This window comes from Protopterus annectens, chromosome 16.part0 (genome assembly GCF_019279795.1).
Source record: "Protopterus annectens isolate FY-2018-M chromosome 16.part0, PAN1.0, whole genome shotgun sequence".
Lineage (NCBI taxonomy): Eukaryota > Metazoa > Chordata > Ceratodontiformes > Protopteridae > Protopterus > Protopterus annectens.
The window spans coordinates 552,156,314-552,177,336 of NC_056750.1; the positions used below are offsets into that span (position 1 = coordinate 552,156,314).

Here is a 21,023-nt window from a genome sequence, read left to right on the forward strand (position 1 = left end):
GGCATGTCTGCCCCATAAAGAAGTCACTTTCCCTGTCTACACTGAGCAAAATTTCCCACAGTGTCTCTAACCCAGAAGAAATGCTTCTCCCATGCCTGGATCAGCCACTGGAACAGCAGAAGAGGATGTGGCCGAAAACCAGTTTGTAGGGGCTGAAAGGACTACACAAGTAAAAGCTGGAGAGGTGAGTGGACTGAGGAATGACTAATAGTTACTGCAGTCTCATCTACCATCAGCTGAGGCATTGACTGAGTCCACAGAATCAGCCAAGGGTTCTTTGCAAGTCTTTTTTTCTTTTTCTTTTTAGGTACAGCAGGAGGCAAAACATGTGGGGGGGGGGGGGTAAGAAACCATGCTGTGACCACGGAGGATGTCTTGAAGGCAGTACATTTCACTGGAACTAGTCGTCAGAAGATTAATTGCCAAACAGCGTTCAGAAGTAGCACACACTTAAACGCGCATACCTAGTCCCATAAAACAGCAATGTATAAGCAACACACACTAAATTCCTGTCAGAAAACCCCTTATTCAAAAACTCATTCTGTCACAGAAAAAAATGGCAGGAAAGTTGTCACACAGTATGTACAAGTATTAACATACCCCTGTAAACAGTCCACTCTACTATAAAATACTTCAACACACTAAACCTTTAAGTAAATCAAACAAAGTTTTCATGAGCAATATACCTTCTCAACCCCCCCCCCCCCCCAAAAATAATTTAGAGCTAAAAACAGTGGTCTCTGACAATATCTGACATTGAAAGAATACAGAGTTTCTTAAAAAGGGAAATACTACTGAAAATCCATATTAAAAATTTCTGTTTTTTTTAAATGGCAATATTCTGTGTGGAAGAGTTTCCCACTGGGGAACTATATCTGCCAGAAATTAAGATGAAGGTTGTCCACTGTTCCTGTGAAGCCCCAGAGATGCTTCGTCACAAAACATCAAGCAAGTACAAAGGAAATCTTCACTCTGACTACCGATTTCCCTCCACAGGGCTAACCAACCAGCAGGTGTGGGAGGAAGCCAGAGCTTTTAGAAGCTGGCCAGTTGTGTCCTGGGCATGACACAACCCATACAATCTAAGGCTACTACAGCAGTAGAAATTATGATGATCAGGGATGCCTGCAGCACTGTGGTTACCAAGTACTACCTAAAGTTCTCAAGTAAAGTATCTGCTGTGTAACCAAGTTCCATATGCCACCACAAACTGAAGATAATCCCAGATCTGTTGCGAATGATGCTTACACTCCGGCACAGTGCCCCTTATGGTCCAAGGTAGCAGAGGTGCCAACTACTGGCCTAAGACAGTACACAGACTCCTTACATACCTTCTGGGCATTAGAAGGGTGATACGCTTAGGTGTGCTGTTGAACATGGTGATTTCCAATAACCATGGCAGGAATAAAATTACTGTAGTCTATACAGGGAGCCTCAAAAGGGGGCATCATCTTAAACCCATCCATAAGCATATTTCCCAAGTACCCAAAATATAGATTTTTTACAACTCATGTTCAAAAAGAGTGAAGGGCTACAGACTGCCTGCACTTCAATCCATCAAAAGCAGCACTCATTGCCTTAAAAGATAGCTACTCATATGGCCATATTCCCAAATACAAGAAGAACACATCTATGATGAGGACTGCAAAAGGAAGGAAGCAGAGACATTAAATGTCTGCACGATAAACAAACTTCAGTATTATCATATTAGAAAAAAAGGCTATTGGATAGAAGCTGTAAAATAAAAGGAGCAACATGAGTTGCACATCAATGGAATACAGAGATAAAATACTATGACCCAAGCAACCAGTGTTCCATTAGCAGCTCAGGCACCTCACAACAAGGCAAGGAGGAAGGGAGTGCTTATTCTCTTGTGGGAAGTACACTTATGGTCTCTCAGACACAGCTCTTGTAGAAGCCACTCTGGGTGAATGGGACATAACAAAGACAGCATGACCACTCTAAGAGCCCCAGGTAGGGGCACATGCTCAGAGCTGCTGATGCTGACATCAAGATGATGGCAGAGGAAGTTGGTGCACAAAAAAATTCTGAATCAGGTTGCAATAGCATAGATTCTATCCTGCTCCATATTACTCAGTATTACATGCAGGTGCAGTCTATATGGAGGAGACATGCAATGTGCTGGAGCATTTTTGGGAAGCTTCTGGACATGGGTTTAAAGGGAGCCTGTCTTGGGACTAGAAGTATGAGAACTATAAGGAACTGTCAAGGGAAGCAACATCAATAAAAAGACAACTGACAAAAATAAAGTCACCTGGAAGACCTCTAAGCATTCAGGGCAATTCTACCTGCTACAAAAAAGTATATCTATGTTTGAAACCCTAAAAACACATCCCTTTTTGCATTGTATAGTAGTAAGAAGCTAGACAGACAGCAGTTCTATGTTCAGGTCTACTATACCACAAAGGTATTTTGCAGTATTGGGGAGATGAGCTACATGCAACATTTATGGCTTCATACTGTAAGCATAAAACCTGTAACTAGAGTCTACAACCACAAAAAAAAAGAAGTTATGTACTTGCCACAACATTCCATCTGAGTTGTTGCTTTTCATTTATCTTCAACCTATGGGTCTCAGATCTGGCAAGGATCTGACATGGCCATATACTCCAGCATCGGAGACAAAATCCGAGCTCCTCCCATACTCATAATGCCCCGCTCTCCCTTCTCCTCCTCACATATCAAGTCCGCTGCAGGTTAGCACCATCCCACCCACAGCAGAAAAACTTTAATCTTTGACCATGGAAGGGATACACACACACCAGACTCAACCCTGACCAAGAAGAAGCCTGCATCTGTCCAGTCGACCACACAGCCCAAAGGTAGGGGGAAGGAGGTAGGGACGGTTGAAGACAAATGAAAAGTATCAACTCAGATGGACCATTATGCTAAGTACTTAACTTCTTTATCTGAAGCTGTAGTTTTGCATTTGGTCTTCAACCTATGGGACAGAGTCCCATGTTACAATAACCTTGGGAGGCCCTCATGAAAGGATGTTCCAGAGCACAGCAGAGCCAAAGGAAGGCCTACTCCCGGAGAGACTGTCCAACTTGTAATGGGAGATAAACGTATGCAGAGAGGACCAAGTGGAAGCTGAACAAATGTCGTTAATAGGAACCCTGGACCAAAAGGCTGCAGAAGCAGACACTGATCTGGTAGAATGCGCCTGGACAGAGCCAGGTAGAGGCAAACCTTTGGAAACATAAGCCATAGGGATGCAGCTGGAAATTCAATGAGCAACAGTGACCTTAGAAATAGGCTTTCCCAAATGGGGCTTAGAAAAGGATACAAAAAGCTGATCAGACTGTCAAACATTTTTGGTTCTAGCCAAATAGAAGTGCAACTGTCTGTGGACATCGAGTAAATGTAATTTGTAGTCCCCTTTGTTCTGATAATTTGGGAAGAAAAAGTACAGTTTTGTACCTACCATAAATGTAGATGTCCAATAGGTATGCATCTGCAGTCCTAACATATGGGTTGTCCTGCCTCAGGCAGCCCTTCGGTCAGCCGGATTCCAAAGTCTGGGTCTGGCCTCGGCTGATGTCGCACTTCACCCGACGTCACAGCTGCTGGGGTATAAAGGCATCAGCCAACGCCATTTTCCTCAGTGTTTCTTGCCCCAGATGCCAGGTGCCCTCAAGGAAGGCTAAATTTGGATAAATGCAAATAATTCCAAACAGTAGAGAGCAAACAATATATATATATATATATATATATGGTTCTACCTCACATAAACGAAACACCACAACACCGACAACGCAATCACCGACACCACATAACCGACAGTACAAAAACACGAAATCCCACATGCCCGACAACGAAATAACCGACGGTACACAAACACGAAACCTCATACACTTCACACACCACAATCAACAACCAAAACACATTCCTCGTCCAAAAACCACATACACAACACAAGCACACCAAAATCCCTACAAACCCACACTAAACCATACATACACAACTACCTACAACCCTGACCCAAACCCTAACCCTAAGGTCCGTCACTACCAAGACACTTACCTGACCCCTCGCTCCTAACCCTAACTCACTTATCCCGCCCCTAACCCAAACACAATCACTACCGACACTTACCTGACCCGGCTCCCTAACCCTAACTCACTTAACCCACCCTATCCCCACTTACCTTACTCGCACCTAACGTCATTACTGCCGCATACTTACACAGCCTTTTCCCATTTCGCATCCTCGGCCGGTGCTTTCATCCGTCGGGTCGGTCTTCTGCTTGTCGATCTTCTAGGTCCCGTCGTCGGTCTTCTGCGCTGTCGATCTTCTGGGGCGCGATTTCTGTCGATGTTCAAGTCGTTGAAGTGAGGTAGAACCATATATATATATATATATATATATATATATATATATATATATATATACATATATATATATATATATACAAACAAATACACCATAATAGATTCCCCAGCTAGCTAAAAGAGGGTAAATACTCTAGGAATACCACAGAGAGGAAGGAGGGTGGGTAATCCTGACTGCAGATGCATACCTATCGGACATCTACATTTATGGTAGGTACAAAACTGTACTATGTCCTTCAAGGATGCATCTGCAGTCCTAACATATGGGTAGAATACCATAGCCAAACTGGGGGAGGAGGCACTAAGATAAAGATGGTGTAGTTAAGATCCCTTGCAAAACAGCAGTTGCAAAACCTGCTCAGGATCTAGAGTATACGGGAAGATTATAATGCTTGGCAAATGTATGCACGGAGCTCCAAGTAGCAGCTTCTAAAATGTCTTTGGTAGCCACTCCTCGTAGGAAAGCTGTAGTGGTGGCTGTAGCTCTTGTGGAATGAGGTCTGATATTTTCAGGAGTTGTCTTTCCATGAAAAGAGTAACAAAATCAAATGCAATTTCCTATCCATTTTGAGATTGTCTGTTTTGAAATTGCTTTTCCTTGCATTCCTGTTCCATATGCTACAGGAATGTAAGGACATCCTTGAAGGACATAGTACAGTTTTGTACCTACCATAAACCGAACTAGTCCTAAAAATCCCCAATCCCCTCCATGTTATTTCCCAATGCCATCTCTCTCTCTTCTCTTTTTCCACTTGATCCATGCAAGTAATATTTTTTATAAAATCTCTAGTTCCTCTCGACTGCCTTCACCTTATAATTCACTATGAGCGATGTATGGATAAACTTCACCCTTCTCCTCTGAGCTTTGAATGTAAAACCTCAATATTGTCTAGTTCATCCCTATTTCTTTTCCCTACATATCACATGAATACTTAATTTATAGCTATGATTTAAATTGATGTCTCTTCCCACCATGTTACCAATAATTTGTTATGTATGTAAATCAAAGTCTTGTTTTTTTTGCGTGGTGAGTTTCTCTTTAGATCTATTCTGAAAATGGACATGTTTAAATTGTGTTTCTTCCTACCATGTTATCATGTAATCATTTCTATGTAACTTAAAGTCTTGTTTTTTACTGTGGAGCTTTTCTCCCCGGGTCTCTGCTGAAAATGGATATGTATCCAGTTGGACTAACCCGGTAAACAAATGTAAAATAAAATAAATAAATAAAAATATGCTACCAGAAGCTGGTCAGTTTTTCTGTTGGTCTTAGTTCTGTCCAGATAGTAGCGTAATTGTCTGTGCACATCCAAGGTATGCAGCAGTCTTTCCCCCCTGTTCTGTGGGTTGGGGAAGAATGTAGGTAAATGAATCGCTTGGTTCAATGATACTCTGGAGACCACTTTTGGCATAAAGGTAGGGTTAGTCCTCAGAGACTCTATCCTGATGGAAGATAAGGAAGGGTTGTACTGCCATTAATGCCTGTAACTCAGATACCCTTCTTGCTGAAGTGATTGCTAGCAGGAAAGCAGTTTTCCAAGACAAGAACTGTAATTCTGCTGTTGCTGCTGGTTCAAAAGGGGGAAGTGTTAACTTTTCCAGCACAAAGTTGAGATCCCATGTAGGTAAAGGTGGTTTCCTTGGAGGTTTTACATTTTTGATTCCTCTCAAGAACTGCCTGAGTAGAGGATGACAGAAGACAGGAGGATCCATGTTGTATTCTGCTGAAATTGCTGATGCATGAATCTTAATGGAGGAGTAGGACAGGCCATTGTGGAACAATTCTGCTAAGTATTCCAGGATGTGTGCTATGTTTGCCAATGAGACATTTTCTCCCTTTGCTGCACTCCAAATGAGGTATCTTTTCCACTTGGCTGAATAAGTTTTCCTTGTGGAGGGTCTGCGTGCCTCCAGGATAATGTCCTTAACCCTCTGAGATAAATCTGGGTTATTTTGTTTTATGCAATATTCCAAGCAGCTAGCTGCAGTGTTTTCAAGTTTGGATGTAGGATCTTGTAGTTGTTCTGTGTTAGAAGTAAGGGACATAGAGGTAGAGGCCATGCGTGTGTCCGAGACATGCTTCTCAGTAGCGGGTACCAATGTTGCCTCAGCCAGTCTGGAGCTATCAGGATTACCCTTGACTGATCCTCTCTGATCTTCAGTAGGACTTTGTACATCAAAGGAAGAGGTGGGAATGCATATGCTGTCAGGTTTTTCCAGCTGAAGGAAAGGGAGTCCACCCTCCAAGCAAGAGGGTGGTATGCTCTTGTGCAGAATTTCTTCAATTGGTGGTTGTGTGGGGAGGCGAACAGGTCTATCTCTGGTAGTCCCCATTTCTTTGTTATGGCTTTGAAGATATCTGGATGCAGCATCCATTCGTGAGCATCCGTGGTAGTTCTGCTTAATGTGTCTGCTAGTGAATTTTCTTTTCCTGGTACAAATCTGGCCTGAAGTTGAATGTTGAGATTCAGGGCCACATTCCACAGGTCCATTGCCATCTGGCATAGAGGATATGAGTGTGTACCTCCCTGTTTGTTGATGTACCACATGACTGTGGTATTGTCCGTCCTTATCAGCAGATGACCTTGTTGAAGGAGTGGTCTGAATGCCTGGATCGCATGTGTCACTGCCAGCATCTCCTTTAGATTTATGTGTAGATTCAGCTGGTCTTGGGTCCATAGGCCTTGTATACACTTGTCCACCATGTGTGCCCCAGCCTAGGTCTGAGGCGTCCGTGGTGATGGTCTGGCTTGGATGAGGTTTGTGGAAAGGCAATCCTCTGTTCAACTGACAGGCCTGAGCCCACCACAGGAATTCTTGCTTCAGGCATGGAATTATTGGAATCTGGGCTTCTAGACTGTGCTTGTGTTGAGACCATACATTCCTTAGGTACCACTGCAACTTTCTCATATGCAGCCTGGCATGCGGAATCAATATTATGCAGGATGCCATGTAACCCAGGGCTTGCAGGACTTTCCTTGCAGTAAGCTGAGTTTGTGTTGTTAATGTCATGAAGTAGACTGGTAGTTGCTTTTGTTTTTCTTCTGTGAGAAAAGCCATCTGAGTTGATGTATCCAGTTCTGCACCCAAGAATGTTATCCTTTGGGATGGTACTAGTCTTGACTTTTGCATATTGACTGTGTATCCCAAGGCTTGCAATAGTTGTATGACATTTTCCAAATCTTTTGTTAATTTTGCCTTGTTGTCCGCTTGTATTAGGCAGTCGTCCAGGTATGGGTAAATTTGAATTCCCTGAAGCCTGCAATGAGCAATTACTGATGCCAGGCATTTCGTGAATACTCTGGGTGCAGTAGATAAGCCAAAGGGCAATGCTGAGAATTGATAATGCTCTGATCCTGCAAGAAATCTGAGGTGTCTTCTGCAATCTGGTCATATAGGGACGTGCAGGTATGCCTCCTTGAGATCTAGAGTCACCAGCCAAGACTCCTTGCCCAGCATGGGAAGAAGTTGCTGGAGGGTCAGCATTTTGGAACAATGAGGTATGTGTTCAGTGCGGACAAGTCGAGAATAGGTCTCCATTGATTTTCTTTTCTTGGTACAAGGAAAAGCCTGGAGTAAAATCCTTGGCCTTGTTCCATAGGCGGTACCTTTTCTATAGCTCTCATCCTTAGTAAGTTGTTGATTTGTCTTAGAGCGTCTGTTTTTTGGCTTGGTGGTAGGTTTGGCATTCCTCTCTTTTTTGGTAGAGTGTGGAAGTGAAACCTGTAGCCCTTGTCTATTGTTTGTAAAGTCCATTTGTCTCCTGTAATGTAACGCCAGTTGTCGGAAAATAAGGCTAGCTTTCCGCCCAAGGGTGCTTCCAGTTCTTCCCTGGTAGGTGGAACCAGAGCCAAGTCATTGTGTCTGCCCTGTGGAAGTGGTTGTAGTTGAATTTGTGGCAGTACTTCTCTGGTTGGTAGGTTGCCACTGACATCCCCTGTAGGCACCCCTAGATTGACCTCTGCCTCTTGGGCGTCTATTTCTGCCTCTCTGTGCTCTGGAGTTGTCTGGAAAGGACCAATTCTTCGAAGGCCAATTTCTGCTATACCTCTGAGGTTGGACCTGTAAAAAATCCTTGACCGTTTGGACAGATTTTGCTTTTTCTTCCACCTTCTTTAGAACCTCCTGTGCAGGGGAGCCAAACAAACTTTGTTTCTCCATGGGAGCATCTAGGAGTTTTGACTTAACATGGTCTGGCGAGGCTTGTTCTTTTAACCAGGCATGCCTTCGAATCACTGTTCCAGTCATAGCTGATCTAAAGGAAGCCTCCAGTGCATCATAGCCACATTTTAAGAAATGATTACTGACCTGCTGAGAGTTATGTACCAAATCCTGAAGGGACTTGCGGTCTATAGGTTCAGGAGAGGACAGTTTTTTATTTAGCTGGTCTAACAAAAATTCCTGGTACTGAATCATGTGAAATTGACAGTTTAAGGCCCTGGCTGAAAGAGTAGCAGAAGTATAAACCTTTTTACCCCATCTCTCTAATGCTCTAGATTCCCTTTCAGAGGGAAAAGGGTTTTTGGCAGAGGCAGCTGCCACACCTTTAGGGCCCTGTGAAATGGTTTCAGGGTCTGCAACAGGAGCCTTATACAAATGGTAGTGTGTGTCCGGGACCCTGTAATATCTGTCAGGCTTGGCAGGGGCCGGAGGAAGAGAATCAGGGGCAGTACAGGCATCATTATATACATCATCAACAACTGTTAGTACTGGAGGAATGGCAAAAGGCCTATGCTGTGGTAGCTGTAAAAAAAGTCCTTGGCCTTTTCCTTGAATCTGAAAAATCCTGGCCCTGCCATTGGAAGTGTTCCCTCATAGCATGTAAGGTTTCCCCAAAAGAAAATTCTTCAGGAGGAGAAGCAGAAGGAATGGAGTCTTCTGCATCAGAATCCTCATAAGGAGAATATGGGCCTTCCTGATGGTCTGAAAGGTCTGAGTCATCCGAGGAATAGTCTGTAGAGACAGGTTCGGGGGTTCAGTCCTAGGCATCTTATCTGGAGGGGGCTGAGAGGCCCTGTCTGGGTGAGGTTGGGATCCCCCTGATCAAAGAAATGAGATCCTCAGCAAGGCTGAGTATTTGGGAACTAGAGGTAGGCCTATGTGAGGGAGTTTTAGTAGGTAAGGCCTTAGAAGATTTAGCTGCTTTAGCCCTGGAAAAAGCCTTGATAGACATAGAAGCAGGGGGTCTAACAGCCCCACGTGCAGGGGTAGATATGTCTAAAGGAATAGTGTCTGACAAATCCTGGGTGCCTGCTTCTGTAGCAGTAAATTCAGTAGCAGATTCAGCCATGCTCTGTGAGGCCTCGGTGCTTTCGGCCGAAGGAAGAACCGAGGACTCAGTTTCAGCTGAAACCGAGACACTCACGGTTGGCCTAACCGTGGTTTCAGCCGAAACCGCGGACCGCGAGTCGGTCCTTTTCCTTGCGCTTTTTAGCTAATTGTGTAGTCGGAGTCTCAGACGGAATTTTGTATGCAAAAGCGGGACCAAAAAACTCCTCTGCAAACTCCGACCGACGTCTAAGCGTCCGTCGGTTGAAGGAAGCACAGGCTAGACAAGCTGATACGTCGTGGTCTGGGCCTCAGCAAGGAAGGCAGTAAGAGTGGAAATCCTTATGAGGTATTTGTTTCCCACAAGTTAAACAAGTATAAACCTTTTTACCCCATCTCTCTAATGCTCTAGATTCCCTTTCAGAGGGAAGAGGGTTTTTGGCAGAGGCAGCTGAGGCAAGAAAGAGTCCCCAACGGGGTACTTAGCTTTTTAGAAGTCTTCGGTAGTAGAAATCTCTAGACCTGACCGACCGGCACTTGCGAACAAGCTTCTGCTTCGGGCACCACGCGGCAAGAAAGACTGAGGAAAATGGCGTCAGCTGATGCCTTTATACCCCAGCAGCTGTGACGTCGGGTGAAGTGCGACATCAGCCGAGGCCAGACCCAGACTTTGGAATCTGGCCAACCAAAGGGCTGCCTGAGGCAGGACAACCCATATGTTAGGACTGCAGATGCATCCTTGAAGGACATCTGGCAAATTAATCAACTGGTTAATATTGGCTTCAGAGGCCACCTCCGGCAAGAAAGAGGGGTTGGTACAAACACTCACTCTGTCTTTATGGAAGACAAGATAAGAAGCTTAATTGGAAACGCCTGCAGCTCAAATACCCGCGTGGCAGAAGTGATAGCCACCAAGAGGGCTGACTTCCACGATAAGAACTGTAAATCCACAGTGCCAGCTGGTTCGAAAGGAGGAGAAAAGTACAGTTGTGTACCTACCATAAATGTAGATGTTCGAGTGTATTCACTGTTGCAGTCATTACTCTTGGATTATCCTGCTAGCAGACTACCCGCAGTCGGCCTGAATTCCAAAGTCTAGGTCCGGCGTCGGTTGCTGTCGCCTCTTCCCTGACATCAGTGCGCCAGGGGTATAAAAGATGCAGACACCATTTTCTTCACTTTTTCTTGCCCCAGATGTCAGGTGCCCCCAAAATGGTAGGCTAAAAAATTATGCCAATAATTATGCATGCAGTAAAATAAACATTTCCTTCATCTACAAGCAAATACACCACATAGGTTGTATAAGACAGAGAAGTATAGGTAAGTCCCAGCAAAGAAAAGGGGGATGGTGGGTGGGTAACCTGGACTGCAACAGTGAATACACTTGAACATCTACATTTATGGTATGTACACAACTGTACTATGTTTATCATGTTTCACTGTTGCAGTCATTACTCTTGGGTTGAATCCCAAAGCTGAGGTTGGGTGGCTGGGCCTAAATAGGATTAGGAGAGGCTATAAGGCCCTGCAGAACTGCAGTGGCAAAGCCTGCTCTGGATTTAGAGTAGAGAGGTAAATGGTAGTGCTTTGTAATAGTGTGCACTGAACTCCAAGTTGCAGCCTCTAAAATGTCTTTGGTTGGTACTCCTCTGAGAAAGGCCGTTTGCCCTGGCAGAATGAGGCCTAATGCCCTTGGGCACTGATTTGCCATGTTGTGAGTAGCAGAAACGAATGCAGTGGCCTATCCATTTTGAAATAGTCTATTTTGAGACAGGCTTTCCTTGAGATCCTGCAGCATATGCCACTAAAAGTTGCTCAGTTTTTCTGAAAGCTTTAGTTCTGTCCAAGTAGAAGCGCAGTTGTCTGTGTATGTCCAAAGAATGCATAAGTCTCTCACCCTTATTCTGTGGGTTTGGATAAAAGGTAGGCAAATGAATGGTTTGGTTAAGGGCTACACTGGACACTACCTTAGGCATAAATCTTGGGTTTGTCCTTAGAGAAACTCTGTCTGGATGGAAAATGATGAAAGGTTCCACAGTCATGAGTGCCTGTAACTCTGAAACTCATCTTGCAGAGGTTATTGCTAGGAGCAGAGCTGTTTTCCAAGACAAAAACTTTATATCAGCTGTATTGGCTGGCTCAAAAGGCTGCAGTCTGAGTTTTTCCAGGACATAATTGAGGTCCCATGCAGGTATTGGGGCTCTCCTTGGAGGTCTTATGTTTTTGGCCCCTCTGAGGTACTGCCTTAGCAATGGATGGGAAAAAATAGGAGGTTCCGTACTGTAATGAGCTGAAATGACAGAGTCATGAATTTTAACTGATGAAAAGGATAGGCCTTTGTCCAGCATCTCAGTTAGGTTTTGTAAAATCTGAGGAATATTTGGTACAGATGTGTCAATTCCTTGTGCCTGGTTCCAAGCACAGAATCTTTTCCATTTTTCTGCATAAGATTTTCTGGTACTGGGCCTCCTGGCCTCCAAAATAACATCCATCACTGCTTTAGAGAGAGGTGTGTTTTGAATGGTTGCATTATCCACCATGCTGCCAGATTTAGGGTCCTGAGTTGGCTGTGCAGAATCTGATTGTTTTGCTGGGTCAGTAAGTGAGGAATTAGAGGCAATGTCCAGGCTGGGCCTTGAGACAAACTTTTTAGGATTGGGTACCAGTGCTGGCGTGGCCAGTCTGGGGCAATCAGAATCATTCTTGGTTTCTCTTGTCTGACCTTTAGTAGTACCTTGGGGAGGAGAGGCACAGGAGGAAAGGCATATACTGATAAGACTTTTCCAGCTGAATGATAGAGCATCCACTTTCCATGCTTGCTTGTGATAAGTCCTTGTGCAGAATTTCTGTAGTTGGCAGTTGTGAGGGGAGGCAAACAGATCTATGTCTGGGCATCCCCTTCCTTTGTTATCATGCTGAAGACTTGTGGATCCAGTTTCCACTCGTGGGGATCAGTGAGGTTTCTGCTTAGTTCATCTGCCAGAGTATTGTTCTTTCCTGGCAGGAATTGTACTTGCAGGTGTACTTGATAAGTCAATGCTGTGTCCCACAAAGTCATGGCTTGTCTGCAGAGGGGGTAGGAATGTGTGCCTCCCTGCTTGTTTATGTACCACATGACTGTAGTATTGTCCATCCTTATCAGTAGTTGTCCTGGATAGAATAGATCGTTGAAAGCTGTTAGGGCATTCTTGAACAGCTAGCATCTCTTTTTGACTGATATGTAGATGCATTTGGCTTGTGGACCATGTGCCCTGAATACATTTTCCTGCCATGTGTGCTCCCCAGGCATAACCTGATGCATCTGTTGTTACTGACTACCTGGCTGTGGGTAGAGTGAATGGCTGTCCCTTGTTGAGGTGACAGGCATGTGCCCACCATCGAAACTCCTGTTGCAAGCAAGGAATGAGGGTAATTAATGCTTCCAGGCTTTGACAATGTTGAGTCCAGACACTTTTTAGGTACCACTGAAGTTTCCTCATATGCAGTTTGTCATATGGAATTAGCAGAATGCAGGATGCCATGAAGCCCAAAGCCTGCAGAATTTTTCTTGCAGATAACTGGGTCTTTGTTGCCAACATTTTGAAGTAAGAAGTTAGTTGCCTTTGTCTGGCATGAGATAAGCCATCTGGGCAGTTGTATTTAAGCTTGCACCCAGGAATATTATCTCTCGAGAGGGTACTAGCTGTGATTTCTTTTTGTTTACTGTGTACCCTAGGCAAATTAATAATCTTTTTACGAACGCCAGATGCCTTAGTAGAGTGTCCTTGTTCTCTGCTTGTATAAGGCAGTCGTCCAAGTAAGGATATATTTGAATTCATCTTTGTCTGAAAAATGCAATTACTGGTGCCAGGCATTTTGTGAAGACCCTGGGCGCAGTAGATAAGCCAAAGGGTAGTGCAGAGAATTGGTAGTGCATTGAGCCAGCTATGAATCTGAGGTATCTTTTGCAAGACTGTCTGATTGGGATATGCAGGTATGCCTCTTTTAGGTCCAAAGTTACAAGCCAAGCCTTCTTGCCCTGCATGGGCAGAAGCTTCTGCAGAGTTAACATTTTGAATTTTGGAACGTCCAGAAATGTGTTTAGAATAGACAGGTCCAGTATTGGCCTCCAGGCTTTGTCCTTTCTGGGTACCAAGAAAAGTCTTGAGTAAAATCCATGCCCCTGCTCTTGCTGTGGTACTTGCTGAATGGCCCTCATTTTCATAAGGGACGAAACTTGTTTTTGTGCCTCTGCCCATTAATTGTGTGGCAGGTTTGGCATACCTTTTGCCTTTGGCAGGGTGTGAAAGTGGAACCTGTAGCCCTGGGACACTATATTCAATACCCATTTGTCCCGGGTGATCATGTGCCAATTTTGAGAGAAATGTGCTAGTTTTCCCCCTAAGGGGGCTGCAAGAAGATAAGTGCTTGGTGCTGGCAAAGGCAAGTCATTGGGACTGTTTCCTGTATGGCTGTGCTTTGTCTTCTCCACTTTTGGAGGTAGAAGCGCCCCACTGTTTAGGCCTGTATGAGCCCTGGGGCTGGGATCTGCCTCTGGAACGTCTGTATCTGCCTCTTTGTGGCCTGTCCGACACTGGAAAGGACCAATTCTTTGTAGGCCAGTTCCTGCTAAATCTTGATGGCTAAACCCTGTAAAAAATCCTTTACTGTTTGCATAGATTTCGCTTTGTCTTCCATTTTCTTCAAAACCTCCTCTGCTTTAACACCAAATGAAGTATCATGCTATAATGGAGCATCTAATAATTTGGCTTTAACATGATCAGGCAGAATTTGTTCCTTTAACCAAGCATGCCTCCTAATGACAGAACCCGTAACTGCGGCCCTGCAGGAGGCCACCAGAGAATCAAAACCACATTGCAATGTATGCTTTCCCACTTGTTCAGTTGCATGCAATAAATTCTGCATTTCCTTATTTTCTGCACAATCAGAATTGGCCAACATTTTCTGTTTTAACAGTGACATTAAGTATTGCTGATATTTAATCATATGAAATTGACAATTTAAAGCCCTCACAGCCAAAGTAGCAGAAGTGTAAACCTTTTTCCCCCCATCTGTCTAGTGCCCTTGAATCCCTGTCAGAAGGGATAAGTTTTTTTGCAGTAGCGGCCTTAACCCCTTTGGTACCCTGAGAAATAGTTTCTAGGTCAGCAGCAGGGTTTTTATAAAGAAATTTATGTGAATCTGGAACCCTGTAGTATCTGTCTGGTTTAACAGGACCTGGAGGTAGGGAGTCTGGAGAAAGGCCGGACTCTGAAAATATATCATCTACAATGTCTAGCACAGGGGGAATAGCAAGAGGCCTGTGCTGAGGAAGTAAAAGAAAATCTCTGAGCCTTTTCTTTGATTCTGAGTAATCTTGGCTCTCCCAGTGGAAGTGCTCCCTCATGGTATGCAGGGTTTCCCCAAAAGAATAATCCTCAGGAGGAGAGGCTGAAGGAATGGATTCTTCAGCATCAGAATCCTCATAGGGAGGAAGAGTATTCCTGTACAGAAGAGGAGTCAGAGGAAATGGAAACCTGATCTGAAGAGTCATAGTCTGTCTCTTGCCTAGGCCTCTTGTCAGGAGGGGGATGGGAACCCCTGATCAAGGTAATAAGGTCCTTCAGCCATTTTGAGCATCTGTTTCTTAGGCATGGAAGTTTGTCCTGGATAATGCTGTACTTGTTTCTTTGTCTTTAAAGCTGCTTTAGTCTTTGCTTTTGAAGCTGAAGTAGGCTTTACATATAGCTGTGTAGGTCTGAACCATCTGAGGGAATGATTTCCGAGTGTCCAATACCTTGAGTATCCAGAGGCCTAGCTGTCTCCATGTGGGAGTCGTCAGCGGCCTGTGGCTCTGAGGTAGCGGACGTCAGGGGCTGCGAAAGCACCTCACTGAGAACCAGCGACTGGCTTAGCGGAAGCCACGTCATCAGTTTTGGATCTCGGATGCCTGTCCTTCTCTTTTTCCTTGCGTTTTTTTAGAAACTCTGGTCATCGGCTGTTCCAACAGCATTATATAAATGAATTTTCGGCCAAAGTAATGAAAAGCAAAATCAAACCAACGCTTAATAGTGCGTTGGTTGAATCTAGCACAAAACCGACAGCTAGCAAAGTTATGATCAGGGCCTAGGCAAGTAATACAATAAGAATGAAAATCCTTATGAGGTATTTGCTTCCCACAAGAAATACAATTGTTAACTTTTTCTGACATCGGTCTGGAGCAAGAAAAAAGGTTCCCCAATGGGGTACTTAGCTTTAATGAAGACTTCGGATCTGAAATTTGTCTGTGAAAATCTCAGGAGTCGTCCGACCAGCACTTGCTAACTGCTTTTGCTTCAGGTACCGCGCGGCAAGAAAGATTGAAGAAAATGGCGTCGGCTGCATCTTTTATACCCCTGGCACACTGATGTCAGGGAAGAGGTGACAGCAACCGACGCCGGACCTAGACTTTGGAATTCAGGCGGACTGCGGGTAGCCTGCCAGCAGGATAACCCAAGAGTAATGACTGCAACAGTGAAACACGATGAACATCTATGGCCTATATAAACAGAGTCAAATCCCAAGAAAGCATGGGGTCCTTGACTGGTGGTCTAAGGAGGAATTTACCCTTCAAAAAAGCCTTGCACAGCTTAGAAGAAGCCAAGGAGGCAGACTTCTCCCCCACATGGAAACTTGAGATGGCTGCCAATTGAACTTTAATTACAGAAAATCTAGCCCTGTTGTGGAAAGTATGGGCTAGAAAATGTAAAATGGCAGGAACAGGGGCTGTAAAAGGATACAATTTTGCTGTGATGCCCTGACGGAAAAACGTTTCCATTTACTACAGTAGACTTTCCTAGTAGAGGCCTTGGAAGCCGAAACCAAACATCTTTCTGGCACTGGTGAAGAGAGCCAGCGAGTCCTAGCCATCAAAGGAACTGGAGCAGCCAAGCGGAGAGCTTCAGACTATGTCTGGATATGGAACCCCTGAAGGGTGAGAGATGAGATCCAGAACTAGATCCAGAGTCCAGGGTGGACACACCAGATGAAACCAAAGAGTGAGGAACCAAACTTGGCAAGGCCAGAAGGGAATAATGAAGATGACTTTGCTCTTCAACTGCTGTGCCTTCTGAAGCAACATGGGGATCAGAGGCAGAGGAGGGTAAGCATAAAGTAGACCTGAGGGCCAAGCATGGACCACAGTGTTTCTGTGAGACACCGCCAGAGGGGGGTCAGAGCAAAAAACTCACTGCACTTTGCACTGGAAGGAGAGGTGAAGAGATCGCAGCAAGGATGACTCCACTTTCGAAAGATCATGACTGCCACTGAAGGATTTACAGACCACTCATAAGGCTTCAGAAAGGTTTTGCTGAGCCTGTCCTCTAGAATGTTGGACTTCCCCAGAATGTGCGTTGCCACCAGAAACCATCTGGACAACATCGCTCACAATCTCATACCCTCACGGCAAAGGGGATAAGATCTGGTCCCCCTTGATTGCTGACATACCAGACAATAGACATGTTGTCTGCCTGGATGGCAACTTCTGATGGGAAGAAAAGCTTGAAGGGCTTGCAATGCCATAAGCACTGCTCATCTCCTGGACACTGCTATGCAGACTGGTCTCGAAGGAGAACCATATGCCTTGGACCATCCGTCCCTTGAAATGCCCCCCCCCACCCGAGCTGGGAGGCACCCATGGTCACCATGATTGAGCGAGAAGGAACAACAAATGGGTGGCCCAGAAGGAGGCTAGGAGTCTGAAGCCACCCCCAAAGAGAGTCCCAAAACCCTAGAATAGCTGGACTGGGTACAAGAGAGGAAATTCAAATAGGGATCACTGCACCACTAAGGTCCAATGCAGAATCTTTATATGAAAACGCGTATCTGGTACTAAGGTTATCGTGGCCACCATGGATCCTAACACCCAAAGGACCATAACAGCTGGGGGGTAAAGGGTCTGTAGAATAGACTTCACATGCTGCTGGAGCAAAAGTAACTTGTTTGGAGGCAGAAACACCCTGTCATGTATCGTATCCAACCTAGCACCTATAAAATCTAACACTTGAATGGGTTCAAGTTCAATTTGGTCAGATTGATCGTTATGCCCAGGGAAGGGGCTAGGAGGAGGAGGTAATCCTTGGCTTGAAGAAGTCGATCCCTTATGGGAGCAGAGAGGAGTTAATCATCCAGGTAAGGAAAGACATGGAATCCCTGCACCCTCAATTGAGCCGCTACTACCACCATCACTTTGGTAAACACCCAGGGAGCTGTGGTGAGTCTTAAGGGGAATACTCTGAATTGGAAGTGATTGGCTCCCAGCCGGAAGTGAAGAAACCTTCTGGAGTGCCTGTTCATTTTTATGTGACAGTATGCATCTTGAAGGTCCACCAAGCACATCCAGTCATTGTTCTGCAGAAAGGGCAGAATGGATTGTAGAGTGACTATCCGAAACTTTGTTTTGGCAACGGACAGGTTCAGGGTAGTATGATCCAGAATGGGTCTGAAGTCTCCTGTTTTCTTTGGCACCAAAAAGAACATGGAATAAATGTCTAACCTGGACTGGTCTGGGGGGACGGGCTGGATGACTCATTTTTTGAGGAGCCTGGTAATTTCTATGGCTGCTGCCTCCTGCTGGCTGGGTGGAACATCCGGGAGGTTTCTCTTCGGAGTGGAAGGATGAAGAAACAGAATGGAATAACCTCTGGTTATAATTTGAAGCACCCAATGATTGTTTGTGATGGACTCCCAGGCTGTTAGGTGCAGAGAGAGATGTCTCCCCCAACTGCCTCCAGAGTAGAGCAGTCGGGCAATCCCTCAGGATTGTTGAGGGGTCTCTGTCCAAGAACAAATTTCAAGACCATTGGTTCCTTGGATGCCCTCTGCCACGTGGCTGGTATCTGTGAATTCCCCCTATGCCCTAGGGAAAGTTGACCCTGAATGTCCTGGGAAGAGCCCTGAAACTTTTGAAGCCTCAACTTCTTGCCCCAACGCTGATTCCTAGAATAGGTCCACTGTGCAGTACAGAAGCAGATCCTGACAGCAGACAAGGTCTTCTTGTCTTTCTCACTCTGGGTAAGAGTGTCAAGAACAGTAGGTCCAAACAAAGTGGACCCATCAAAGGGGCATTCATGAATGATGCCTTAAAGGGTTCCAAATAAGCACAAAGCCTAATGGCAATGCCTGTCTTGGCCACCCTAGAGATACCTTCAGTCAGTATGTGGATGTGGACGTGTTCGATATGGCTGTTAGTGTGGCCAGTCAGGAAGAGAAAACTTTCTTCTCCTCATCTGACATGGACCCTGAAGCAGATGCAGAGAGTTCCTTAACCTGGTCTCTCTGCAGTCTGGTGACGTGTGCCAAATAGCTCAACGCACACAGAGCAAAGGTGGCTGAAGCGTAAGCTCGCTTCCCAAAGCAATTCACTGTCCAAGACTCCCTGTCTGGAGGATGGACTGAGGGAGCACTCCTGAGCCAGCTCCTTCTTGGTGGCTGCCGCAACCACCATGGCATTGACTGAGAAACCCTTGGACCAAGGGGACCTGTCTGAGGGAGCACTGAGGCACTTAGGAATGGGCTCAACCATGTCCAGTTCCTTCACTGTCCTGCAGGAGATTAGATCTACAGAACGGTCCACAGAGGCCCTGTGCCAAACGCCTCCAGGAATACAGACTCGTCAGGGCTGGGTTTAAGGGAATACTACCCATCTCTCTGATGCAGGATCTCCATGATGTCTCCAAATGAGACTTCATCGGTGGTGATCGAAGAGAACCCTCCCCCTCATCCATATCCATATTTTTCACGAGAGATTCTGGGGGGGGGTTTAAATGCCTCCTCTTGCACGTATGCTTCTGAGGTACCTCCTCGGGGGATAATCCGGAGTGGACTCGGAAGCTTCAAGGGTTCCTGAAGAACATCCTGGCGTGGCCTGCAAGAGACTGTCCCTGAGGGGGCAAGACAGATGACTTTGGCCCAGAAAGAGAAGGAGCAAGGGCGGGCTCTGAGGAGGAAATTGTTAAGGCCCTCAAAGGAGCCGAGAGAACCCTCTACATCACCTCAAAGGCCGAAGGTGAGTGGACCCCAGAAGGCAACACAGCCACAGCTGAAGCCGTCACATTGGGGCCTCCCCGACCTTCAACCCCAGCACCGAAGTGGGATTCAGAGCCAAGTTTCCCAGTGCCAAAGTCCCAAAGGAAATGGACAGCTATGAAAAACCGATGCCAACCCCTCGTAGCTGATGCCGAAGCTGCAGCTCCGAGAATTGGTAAGGTCCGATGACATATGAGCCGAACCACTCAAGGCAACTGTCGATGTCAAAGTACAAGTGACCATCAGTGCTGACACCGCAACACTGGGAAACCTTGGACCCAAGAACTCCAAAGCCAAATGTCAGATCGGAGAAGGAGAAATCTGTACAAAGCCAAGTTGCATGCTCATGACTTCAAAGGGAGATGGAGTAGGCAAGACCCGAAGATTTATCTGAGCCCGGAGAAACTTCATCATCATCCTGTCCACCTCAGCTTCAGACAGCCTCCGAGTGGACTGGACAAAGGAAGCCATCGACTCCGGCCTGGAAGAGACAGAGGTAGGAGACTTAGCTTGGGAACTCTCTAGATCCGGGGAGAAACAGGGCAAACTGAGCTGAGGAGAACCCTAAACACCACAAGGCCTAGACTTAGTGGGAGGCTCGGCAGAGGAAGAACGGTCAGGAGACCACCTCCTATGTCTGGCCGGGTTCCCATCCCCAAACTTCTTGGCGGGAGTTTGAGTTCCAAAAGTGGAGGGGAGAGGCAAACAGTCAGGAGACCACCACCTATGTCTGGCCGGGTTCCCATACTCAGACTTCTTGGCGGGAGTTTGAGTTCCAGAAGTGGAGGGGAGAGAAGGAGAAGCCTCTGAGGAAGGGGTCAAAAGGACCTTCAAAATCAACTTGTTCCTCCTGTTGATTAGCGCATGTTGGTTAAAACCTGTGCAAATTGAACAGGAGGAATCTAGATGGACCACCTCCAAGCACACCATGCTAAGAGTTTGGGCATCAGATGGAGGAATCTTATGCCCACACTCCGTACATTTCTTGAGCTCAGCTGGCTTTGAAAGGTCAGCCATGAGTACAACACACACACACACACACACACACACACACACACACACACACACACACACACACTCACCACGAGAAAAGGAAGATAGAGGAACAGAACAGAATTTTTTTTTTTTTTTTTTTAAAAGACCAAAAAATGCACCAACGCAAACAGGAAGAGAAAGGGGGTAGGAAGAGGTTGGAAGAAATAAGTCAGTCAAACAACCTACTTGGATAGAAAAAACTCTAAGAAATAACCTTGGGGGAGCTCACAACACGGTGATCCATGCTGTTCAAATGAGCAGCAAACAAGATCTGAGTGTAGGAGGGAAACCGAGGCATTATGGGTAGGGGAGCAGCTCAGA

General features: G+C 45.6%; 1 protein-coding gene across 5 annotated transcripts in view; it reads right to left on the minus strand.

The window, feature by feature from the left end:
* USP20 (ubiquitin specific peptidase 20) overlaps positions 1 to 21,023 on the minus strand; it is a 5,014,215-nt gene that overhangs the window by 4,102,422 nt on the left and 890,770 nt on the right. The window lies entirely within an intron of this gene.